The following is an 11,368-nucleotide window of genomic DNA, read 5'->3' on the forward strand; positions in this document are numbered from 1 at the left end:
CCCTCTTGTCAGCATGGAGGCGGAAAAGGATCTTGGAGGAACTGGGGTAAGAAAGTTTTGTATGGGGCTGCAATCCTGCTCCCTACTTTGGCTGTGCCACACATGCACAGTGAGCTCTGAGCTCTCTGCCTGCTCAGCATAGGCTCCTGCTGGAGCTCCACATAAGCAGTGAGCTCTGAGCTCACCATCTGATTGGGGCATCAGCCAAACAGGGCTGCAACTGTACCCCTGTGGATCACCCCTAGCCTTGCTGTGATCTATGAAATATTTTCAAAACAGGATGTGTGTTAACACCATTTTCACCAAAACTATGAGTCAGTATAAACATCTGTATACTACAAAACTTTCCACAACACAGTTGATTTCTGGTGGGTGAGGGTTAGGATGGAGCCACTCTTATTCTCTGAACATGGGAAATGGGTGGGAGAAACTCATGGTATGTTTGACCTTCTCAGCTCTTCTTGCTGAGACACCTACATTCTTGGCATATTCTGAATTTTACGTTGTCAGATGAAGAAATTTTAGCTGCTACCTCAAGTTATGAGCACTGTCAGAAAAGATAATGTAATATAATATAATGTAATAGAAGTCTTTTGAATTTTCAACTAAACAACCAGAAGAGATCATCCTCACTTTGAGGGCTAGAATCTGACCCTGGAATCAGATCTATTTTGTACTAATTTCTTTTAAAGAATTGACTAAGAACAAGGAGCCGAATAATCTCTACAGTTTCAAAACTTTTTCTATACACAAAAAATGCTTGGCACACTGTATGACATGTATTTTACCTTATTGGAATACTGACTAGGATTTTAGTTCAGGACGTCTCACAACACGTTTGCTTGCTAGGCATCACCATATGAATTTTATCCATCTCTGTTTTAAAGACGATAAAACAAACCCTGAGATTGTAAAGTATGTTCTATTTCTGAAAAGGGTACAATAAAAGTAAATAACAATGGCCCACCTTGGATTTGAGCTGGGTCCATTGCCACAAAAAAGTTGCTGACCACTGGGCTATGTGATATCATTTTGCAACCATTAATTTGGCTGCCAAATTACTGTGTGGTACTTCATACAGAGATTACAGCCTGCTGGAGTGATCAAGTGGACTCTAGTTCCCAGTTTTACCCCAGGGGTCAGTTTTTATGTACTAGACAGTTTAAGGCTGACCTAGTGAAAGGACACCCTCCTCCCCTAGAGAAGCTATGACATTTGTAATGAGAGGATTCAACTAAGCTTATAGTCACTGCTTTCAAAGGATGGAGGCAGGTGGTATTTTTGCTTTAGAGTGTCCTAGACTTTGGCATTTACTACTTCCCATTTTGAGGGAGCCTGGTGAACACTTACAATGTTGGGTGGACTTTATTTTGAAATCTGAATAAATCAGTCATCAAAGCAGTGAAGTCTCTGTGTAGCCAGGCACACTAAAAAAGTGTACAGGGCATGCTGGCTGAATTGTCCAGGAACTACCTTCCTCTTAACTCCTGTTTATAGTTAACTTGTAAATCTGATTGGCTATGATTTCTTTCCTTCTGAACTGTACTCGAGTTTGTGCTTCAGCTCTGTTTAATGATTAACCTCCCTCCAATCCATACATACATTATCATGAAGTGAATGTTTGCTGAGAATATTTATTGCTTCTACTTCATTAAGTGACAGCAAATCAATTCAGAATTCCTGTACTCACAAATCCATTTCAAAACACTTTTTGAAGTTGTTTCCAAGCACTTGTTGAAGAAATATGTTTCCCTATTTCTTGAAGAACAAGGCAACAAATGAAGTTCTAGAGCAGTGATGGTTTGACCTATCGAGGCCATGGGCTGGATGGGTAGTGTGAAGCTGGTCCACAGGCTGGATTCTGCACACGCAGCCAGTCCACAGGCTGGCTCCAGCATGGGGTCCATTTGCAAATGCGATCCAGCATGCCGGCCTGGCTCCATACACCCAGTTCCAGTCACAGAGCTATCCCATGTACCAGCTGGACTGACTCAGGGCTACATCAGCTGGCCCACAGGCCTCCCCATGGCTCTGGAAATTTGGCAGCAAGGGAGCAGCGGTTAATACTGCTACTGTTTCCCCACCACCTAATTTCTGGACCTGTGGGAGACTCATAGGTCAGATGACATGGTTCTGTGAGCCAGAGGTTAAGCATAGGCCTGTGTGAATAGGGAAGTATTCAGTTTGGATTTGGCTGATTTGGAGGACAGTGATTTGATTCAGAGATTCAGATCACTGTCCCAAATTGATTCTGCTGAATCTGCTTTTGAAGATGTGGTGCCGATTCAGATAGATTTGGTGATTTGGAGCAGCTGGGGAGAGGCAGGCACAGCTGGGGGGCTGCAGGTTCTCCCGTGGCTTCTCCTGCTGTGCCTGCCTCTCCCCAGGCAGGGTGAGCTTCGGGAGAAGCCCTCATGGCTGCCCTGCCTGGCCCCATCCCCAGCCTAGCCCCAGCCTAGTCCTGGCACTTAAAAAGACAAAACAAAACAAAAAATCCCCACACTCACTGGCTGCAGAAGCGGTGATTGGGGCCTCTGGGTGCTTCTGGCAGAGCCCCACTGTGCACAGTGCAGGGCAGTGGGGAATAGTGGGGATCCACTCCCCACCACCGGCTTGGCAGCTGTGTGGCAGCTGTCGCATTGCATGGGTACAGTGTGGCTCGGCAGGGCGCTGCACAGTGTCTGGAAGGGAGGGCTACTGGAGCTGCGTGGTGCTGGACTCTGGGTGCCAGATGGAGCCGCCCCAGATCCCAGGCAGCACGTGGTGCCCTGCCAAGCGCCATGGCGCAGCTGCCATGTGGGTGCCAAGCAGGAGGGGTGCTGTCCCCGCTGCGTACCACTGCACAGGGGGGCTCTGCCACGAGCCCTCAGAGGCCCCGATTCCCATTGCCAGAGTTGGTGAGTAAAGGGCATTTTTTTTTTTTTTAGGTGCCGGGAGGCTGGACTGGGCAGGGGATGGAGCTGGGCAGGGCAGCCATGGGGGCTTCTCTCATGGCTCCTCTGGCTATGCCTGCCTCTGCCCTGGAGGGGGGAGCCATGGGAGCTATGCCCTGCTGTCACTTGCCCTGCTGTCGCTTGCTGTCGCAGGGGTGGGGGAGGGGCGCAATGCAGGTGTGGCTTGCTCCAGGCAGCAGCAGGGCATAGCCCCTGCTCCCAGCACTGCTATGCCTGCACCAGGGCTGAGAGTGGGGGCTCTGCTGTGCCGTTGCTTGCCAGCCAGTGCAGGGGGGTGTGGGATCTGGCCAGGGCAGCGCTGGGAGCAGGGGCTCTGCCCTGCTGCCACTTGCCCTCTTCTGCCTGAAGCAAGCTGCACCCGCATCCTGCACTGCCCGCCCCAGCTGGGCAAGCAGCAGCAGGGCAGAGCCCGCACTCCCAGTGCTGCCTCACCTGTATCCCGTGCCCTCCTGCCCTGCTCCCCGAATAATGTGCTCCCCTTCCCCCAACTGGGCAGCTTGCCCCAGCCCCAGCCCCAATCCCTCCCTCCTCCATGCCCTGCCCCTTCCCCCTCCCCTAACCACAGCAGACTTACCAGATAGAGGCAGCTGTGTCAGCTGCCTGTTTAGTCTATGGCCAAATCTCCGAAGCAGCCAGATCTTTTTCGAAGCTTGTCAGAATCATGTGGATGTTTCAAATCAATTGTAGCAGGCTTACCTTTTCAGAGCTTGGGTTCAGTCCCAGAATCGAGGGTCTGTTGTTTGGTAGAGCCCACCCACCAACCCGGAGGCAGCACAAGGGAAGCAAGGCCCCGCCCTTTTCCGAAGGTGTGCAGTTTGGTGCATGGAGCCCAGGCTTTGGGAGCCACAAGCAGCAGCTCGTGCCTGCAACCCCAGCAGGGCCAGTGGGCCACATGGTGCACAGGGCAAGGGTCTTGGGGGCCATAGTGAGGCAGCTCAGGCCCCATCTCTTGGCAAGCAGCCAGGTCCCATGGTGCACAGGGCAGCACCCGGACCTGAGCCTTGAGAGTCAGGGAGCAGCGGAAGCTGCTTGGGTTAGCCACCCAGCATGAGGATGGATGGCTGGAGCCTGAAGGGTCTGGCCTGTGCTAAAAGAGCCCTTGGTGTTGAAGCCAGGGTACAGGGAAATGGTAGTGCTGCAGCGTGAGGTCCAGCTCCCAGAAACCAGCAGCGGTGTTGCAGCAGCTGAGAGGAGCTGAGCCCTCGGTGCCCAGAGCAGGGCACAGGGTGGGGAGAAGCCCAGTGGCATGGGAGAGGCCTGAGAGGTGCTCCAGCAGAGGAGACCCCATTGAGCTGTGCCCTGACCACTGCCACCTAAGTTGTTGGGAACTTGGGTCCCACAGGGGAAAGACATTTGGGCGGGCAACCCCAGAGAAGGGGCTGGGTGAACAGCCCCCTGCCTAGTCAAGGCCCTAAGGGGAGGTGCCCCTGGTGCTTCCTGGACACCCTCCCCCAAGGGACCCCATTGGAAGAAGGACTATCTCTTGCCATGGGTCAGGGACTATATTAAGGAATAGATGATATTAACATTGTTCACGTTTGCGCCTTATATTTTGTAATTGAAATGTTGTATTGTGATATTGTATTGTGTTGATGCTGCTGAAATTGTTTTATTGTGATGGGCAAACAGTGTTATTTAGGGTTTGACCTTGGTTATTGGTTAATGTTCACCATGTAAATATATGTATATGATATTTAGTTTTATGTTTATGTATATTATAACTCAATAAATTGTATATAGTTAAGATCTTTGGGCTTGGGTTAACTCTATAGAGGAAAGTGGCATCCCTCTCAAAGCACCTGCTTCTGCCTACCCATCCCATCCAATTGAGAATAGGGCGCACCCTTGGGTGTACCTGGGTTACACAATTCAAAGTTTTTAACTGGTCTCCTGATTCGATTTGGATTTGGAGATTCGGTCCCCGAATCGGGCCATATCTCCTCCAAATCGAATCAGCTACTGAAGCTTCACACAGCCCTAGTTAAGCACTACTGTTTTAGAGGAGGGGTGGGCAGCATACAGCCCAGAGGCTGGATCTAGCCCGTGGAGCTGGAAGGCTTTGCTTCTGTCTGCGTCCATGCTGGGGCTGGGCAGCATTTAACTGCACTGGGGCCAGGCAGTTGGAAGCTGAGCTTGCATCATTGCTGCTTCTCCATTCCCCATCCTCCTTCCAGCTTCAGAGTGGGTGTGGCTTTGAGCTACTGGAGAACAGAGGAGGGGTTGGGCATCTTCCAGCTGCACCCACACTGTAGCTGGTGGGTTGGGATGTGGTGGTGCTGGTGCAGAGAGTGATGCAGCAGTGCAGATGCAACTTCTAACTACCTGAGCCTGGAGCAGCTCCCCACAGGCTGGAAGATGCATTTGTGCTGCAGCTGGGAAGCAGGGTGCAGTACAGAAGCAGTAGCAGTAGGGTGCAGTTCTCAGATGCCTGGCCCTGATCAGCTGGAAGCTGCACTCATGCTCCAGATAGGAAGTGTGGTGGGAAAAGCAGTGGTGGCACCAGAAGCCATCCCCTCCCCCTCTGCTGCCACCTGGCCCACCCCGACTGGAGCTGGATTGTTCTGGCCTGTGGCTTGAAATTGTTGCTAGTTCCTGTTCTACAGCTTTAATATCCAGAAATATCCAGAAATACTTCAAGTGGGGCAGCAGTTGCTTCTGTAAATTTAATAGAATTTATTTTTGTCTTATGCAACTAGCTATTAGTTCATCAGAACTAAAATATTTTTTTCACTCACATTTCATAAGTTATGTTCATTTTGTTCTAAATTATTTTTATTCATATTTTCTTTCCTTTCCCCTCATATGTAAACTGTCTAGCATATTATCAGATGCTTGTTCTCAAGCCTTTTGAGTAAGTATACCAGTTCATTCTCTTTCTTACTTTTGCTTGCACATGTGTAAGTTAAGTCCCGCCTATTTTACTGAAACACAGATTTAATTGGCATCTATTCACATTTGCAAGCACAAAACAGGATTTTTCCTGTGTCATTTTAAAAACTCAATATTGCTTACTGTTCCAACATTGGCAAGCTGGATAATTGTTTATTTGTTGTCAGTTCTATGTACATAGCTTCTCCAAGAGTGTATTGTTTTATTGTGATCAATATATATAATGCATCTCACAAGTAATATTTCTCTGCTTCTAAAGAAGTATATTCTTAGCTTTGGAATAATTCAAAATAATGTTCTTTCACCTCTCTTATGAGTGACTCCTGTGTCCAGTCAAATTTCTTCAGTCTCAGTCTACCAAGTTTATTTGTTTTATATCTTTATATTTCAAAGTATTGTTTAGTGCTGTTGAATAGTATGGTGCCAACAAAAATGAATTGTTCCACTTAGAGAACACACATTTTCTCCCGCAACTTGTGGCTGAGAATGTAGTTACAATGCCTGGACTTGAGGCATTGTAACAATTGGAGCTCAAAATGTGATCACTCTCTTTCAGGTAGAGAAAGGGCACAGGTTAGTTTGAGACATTGCAATGTTGGGGAATGCCTCAGTGCCCAGTGGGGTTGCTCCCTCAGTCTGGTCACCCACTCATCATCCAGACACAAAAAAGCACAGTATTTTACAAGGTGCTATAAACCACTTGGGGAAGCTGCTGAATTTTTCCACAAATGACATCCAAGAAAGATAAAAATATAATTGTGTGGACTGTCTACCATTCTTCCCCTGTCAAATGAAAATCACATAAGCTTGTGGACTGTGAAGACCTAGGTATAATATACAATAATTGTATAATGAGCAGCTCTTCTTGAATGATTAATCATTTCTATCATATTTACATTCTCATAGCATATGGCAAAAACTCAGTGAAGACTGGTGGAATAATGAAAACTGATCTCTTAATGATCCTGTGAAGTCCATTGGTTTGGGTGAGGTCTTGTTGTATTCAGCTTAGTGTTTGTGTGGCTGTGAATTCAGAGACACTACTCACTCTAACATATAATATGTGGTTAAAATAAAAACAAGCTTTTGAAAATTAACTTTCAACAGCCCTGCATTGGTTTTGTTTCTGCACAGTGAATGGCTACACAGAGTAGAGAGAGGTCTGTGTCTCAGCTTTGCCTAGCTGTATTTATGTACCTGGATGAGAAAATGCAGGAGGAAATGCTCCTACGAGCCCTGACTTTGATTTGCCGATGGCTTCTGTTTTTCTTTTGTGATCCTATCTGGGATCAGTAGCACAATTGTTGCCCATCAGATTGAGGAGGGAATACTGCACTTATCTTGCTCAGATCAAATCTCAGGGCCCTACTGTCCTTTGCTACCACTTCTTGCAGTGACTTCATAGGCCTGTTTCACCTCTCCCTCATATAGGAAAAACAGGACTAGCAGGTACAGAATATTTACAACTGGAATTTTCTGTAGCATCATTAATTTTTGTGAAATGTCTGACAAGTGCCTCAGAAGCAATTATAATGATTCTTGACATTAGTAACCTTGGGCAAGCGGAGGAGGAATCCCTAGAGTGAACTGTGCTGAGCTTCTGCCTGCTCATTCTTTGGCTGTTTCGAAGGTGAGTCCCCTGAGCAAATAACTTGGAGAAGAAAAATCCAGTGATAAATGAAGGTGAAGTGCAGAGAGCATGCGCATACAATATGGGCAAAACCAGTTTTTGAAAATGAGGCCTACCTGCTATAGGGTGTAGTGAAGTGACTAGGACAAATGTTGCCTTCATTTGTAGATACATAACCCACTTTATTTTGATTACTTTGCTTTCTGTCTTCAAAATAAAAATATAGGCACCCAAGAAATACATCCGTTTGCATTGATGTGACTGCTAGATAGTTGATTTTTGTTGTTGTTGAAAAGTTTTTGTATTCCAGGTCAAATTAGCCAGATCAGTTCTGAATCCTTTCGACTGAGCAAAACTCAATTGTTCAAATATCATATGTGGTGCTACAACTGGCAAGTGTTCTCCACTCCAGACTTTTTAGCCTGGTGCTTCAGATACTCCCAAATCCATTGGCGGGCATCCTATGTGTAGGCCCAAGCCCAGAGACTTGGGGTTCAGATGCCCCTGAGTCTCACTTGCCCTTAGCCAAGAGCCACAGGAGCAAGCAAGGGAGGAGTCCCCCATTTCCATAATGTAGACATGTAGTAGGGCTATGTGAAGATTCAGGTGCTGATTTGATTCGGAGGAGACTCAGCCCAATTCGGTGGCCAAATCTTTGAAACTGAATTGAATCAGGAGACCAGTTAAAAGATATGAATTGATTCAAAGCTCTCCGAATAAATTTGGAAAAGATTTGGAGATCTTCAGCAATTCAGGCAGTGCTGGTAAGTAGGGGCAGGGGAAGGGAGGCTGGAGGAGGGTGGAGCAGACCATGGGGGGACCCCCACCAGGTCCCATCCTCTGCCTTCTCCCCCAGCCCCCCTGAGTGCCTCCTGACCCCCGCCTGCGCCAGCTCCCGGTTGTTTAAAAAAAAGCCCCCACTCAGCAGCTGCTGTTAGGTGGGGGGTGATCCCCACTTCCCCCCACTGCCCCATGCTGTGTGGGGAGCTCTGCCATGAGTCCCCCAACCTCTGCCCACTCTCCCACCGCCCCACCCCAATGGCTGCCCTGCCCTTTAAAAGAAAAAAACCCCAAACCCCGAACTCACTGGCTGGGGCAGGCAGGATAGCCATGGGGAGTGGGAAGGGGTCAGGCGGCTTGTGACAGAGCCCCCTCACATGGTATGGGGCAGTGGGGATCGCCTCTCCTGCTGGGCAGCAGCCAGTGAGTACAGGCTTTCTTTTCAGGTGCAGGGAACTGGGGCTGGGCAGGGCTGAGAGAGTGGGCAGGGGATGGGGCCTGTGCGATTCGGAGATTTGGCTGATTCAGCAGTGGCCAAATCTCCAAATGTGATTCAGCCGAATTGATTCGGGATAGTGATTCGAAACACTAAATCGAATCATTGTCCCACAAATGGGCTGAATCTGAATCCAAAGCAAATACTAGCCAGTTCACACAGGCCTAACGTGTACCTGAGATCCTCCCACAGGAAGCTGACCACTGGTAAGCTAATTACAAGACTCATAGGGTGTTATGTCCTCAGTGCACTGGAGAGGGGTGCACCCTCCACTACACAATGCCATTGAAATCCATCCCAGTCTGGGCAACAGACCTTGATCTTAGCCCACAAGAGGCTGAAATACTTGATCTAAGCCAGAAGGTCAAGAAGTGATAATCAAACTGTGCTTTATAGCAAACAATTATTGGGTGGGAAAATTCTCTGGATTTAAATAATGTTTAAATGATCAGCCACAGTTGCAAAGCAAGCTGTGCTTTAGACCTCTTTTTGTCTCTCTTGACAGTATGCTTGTGGGGATAATTATGGCTACCTTCACTTCTCATTGGGTGGAACCTTACAGCCCTATCTTTCTTAGGGCTGCAGCTTCCTTATTTATGAACTATATATGAGGGCCCTTTCCCTATGGGAATGTGACAATGGTTAATTAAAGTAATTCTAAAAGAGCTCTATCAAAACTAAGCAATATTTAGTCACCTAAAAGTATGTAGCATGTAGAGAACAGAGCTACAGTAAAAAGGGCTATACATGTGGGTCATACTCATACCATAAACTTTGTTTATAAGTTTTTGTACATTCCCTTCAGCTCACTTTCACCCTTAACCAGTCTGGCTGGGTGGCAGACTGCTTGATGCAGTTTCTTCCTCTCCTCATGAATCTCTCTGTGTCTAACTTGGGCTACTGCAGACAACTGATTTAATGCCCCAATAGACTAGCATCTTTTAAGGATTTAGTATCCTCTCTGATCATAAGCTCAAGTGGCCTGGCAGGGATTATGCCCCAATGTGATGCTTTCCGTATTAGTACCCCAAGCAACCTTGATGATCTCTGGGCTATAACTTAGTCATTGTTTCATTTTCTGTTTGTTTCCCCTATAGCAACCTTTGATTTAATACTCTGCAGTCAGGTAAACTAGGGTGCATATGATATTTATTAAAAAATAAACACAACCACTCTGACTACACAATACCCAACACTTTGAAATCAAAAGTCTGATTTAGTGATTGCATGTGAGAGATTATATATTGAGTTGCTGTAATATATTGGTGGGCATATATTACAGGTTTCTCTTGATGCACAGTCCACAAGGAATATGAGTTGTTAGACTAGAGTCTTTAATAATAAAGCCTTTAGTGCAAGCTGGAGCAGCTCAAGCTTCTGACTTTAGAGGTCCCTGGTTTAATTCCCCAGGTGAGACCAAACTTTATTCCTTTGGATTTTAATTTTCAGCCAAGAATGGAAAGAGAATTGACCATATTTCTATAGTTTTGCTAATGTGATATAGGATAACAGAAAATAAATAAGGAAGCATAGAAAGTGAAGTCCAACTGGCTATAGTGCCACATGCTGCATGGCAGCATATGCAAATGTTAATGGCTGGCTCGTGTGAGAAGGGTTAGACACTGTATTGGGCTGCAGTAAAATGAAGTGTTATTCCTTAGAAATATTTCAAGAACTTATATAACCGCCACTACTATATTAAACTACTTAGCCTCACAACATCCCTGAGAAGTAGGGAAGTTCTGTTATCTCTCTTACACTAATTGGCTGACACAGAAGCAGATTTAAATAATTAGTTGTGTTCTTGATCAGATGGCTGAGCTTGCCTTACTGACAAAGATGGCATTAGGTTGACAACACAACCCCAGTGGTTACAAATGATGCAGGGCTATCCTACTACTCATCTATAATCCAGCATAACTTTATTCAAATGTAAAGATCTCCAAATATTTTACAAATAACTATTTGTATTTCTGCCACACAACACCTCTGAGAGGGAGGTAGGGATGAATACTGGTTTGGCAGCTGAACAGAGAACTGAGTAATTTAATTCTTTTCATAAAGTGCAGCCAAAGAATTATCAGATGGCATTAACTTTTTGTTGTCCCTTACCTTCGTCCACTTTTGTTACTGAAATAAGGAATAAAAGCTAATGATATTACCCAGTGTCCATTGTTAGACCACAATCAATTTTTCTGTTACCTCCTCCCCAGTAAACAGTTTAAAGGTTAAGGTTTTCTTTCCTAAGGTCCTTAATTCAGACTAGTAAACCTGACAAACTGGTCAGACTACTTTTAAAAAACCCCAAAAAACCCCAGCTAGTGTCCATCCAAGCTGTGATAAAAATGAATTCCAAGATCTGAGGTTCTACCCCAGGTGCATAAATCCAGTATATTTATAAAGGAGACTAGTTTGAAAATTTGTTGTATTAAGAACACTGTAATTGCCATGATGTTTACTTTGATAATTAATGTTATAACTTGTTTCTCTCTGATATGCAGAAAGTTGTAACTAGAAATAATAATAACCAGGAGGATGCTTTCTGACTTCCTAAATCTGGCTTTCTTTATAAATAAATACTACAGCCCCTCTCTGATTTTACTGCAGGAACAACTTCAT

This window comes from Gavialis gangeticus, unplaced genomic scaffold, assembly GCF_001723915.1.
Source record: "Gavialis gangeticus isolate Ggan-Ray unplaced genomic scaffold, GavGan_comp1, whole genome shotgun sequence".
NCBI lineage: Eukaryota > Metazoa > Chordata > Crocodylia > Gavialidae > Gavialis > Gavialis gangeticus.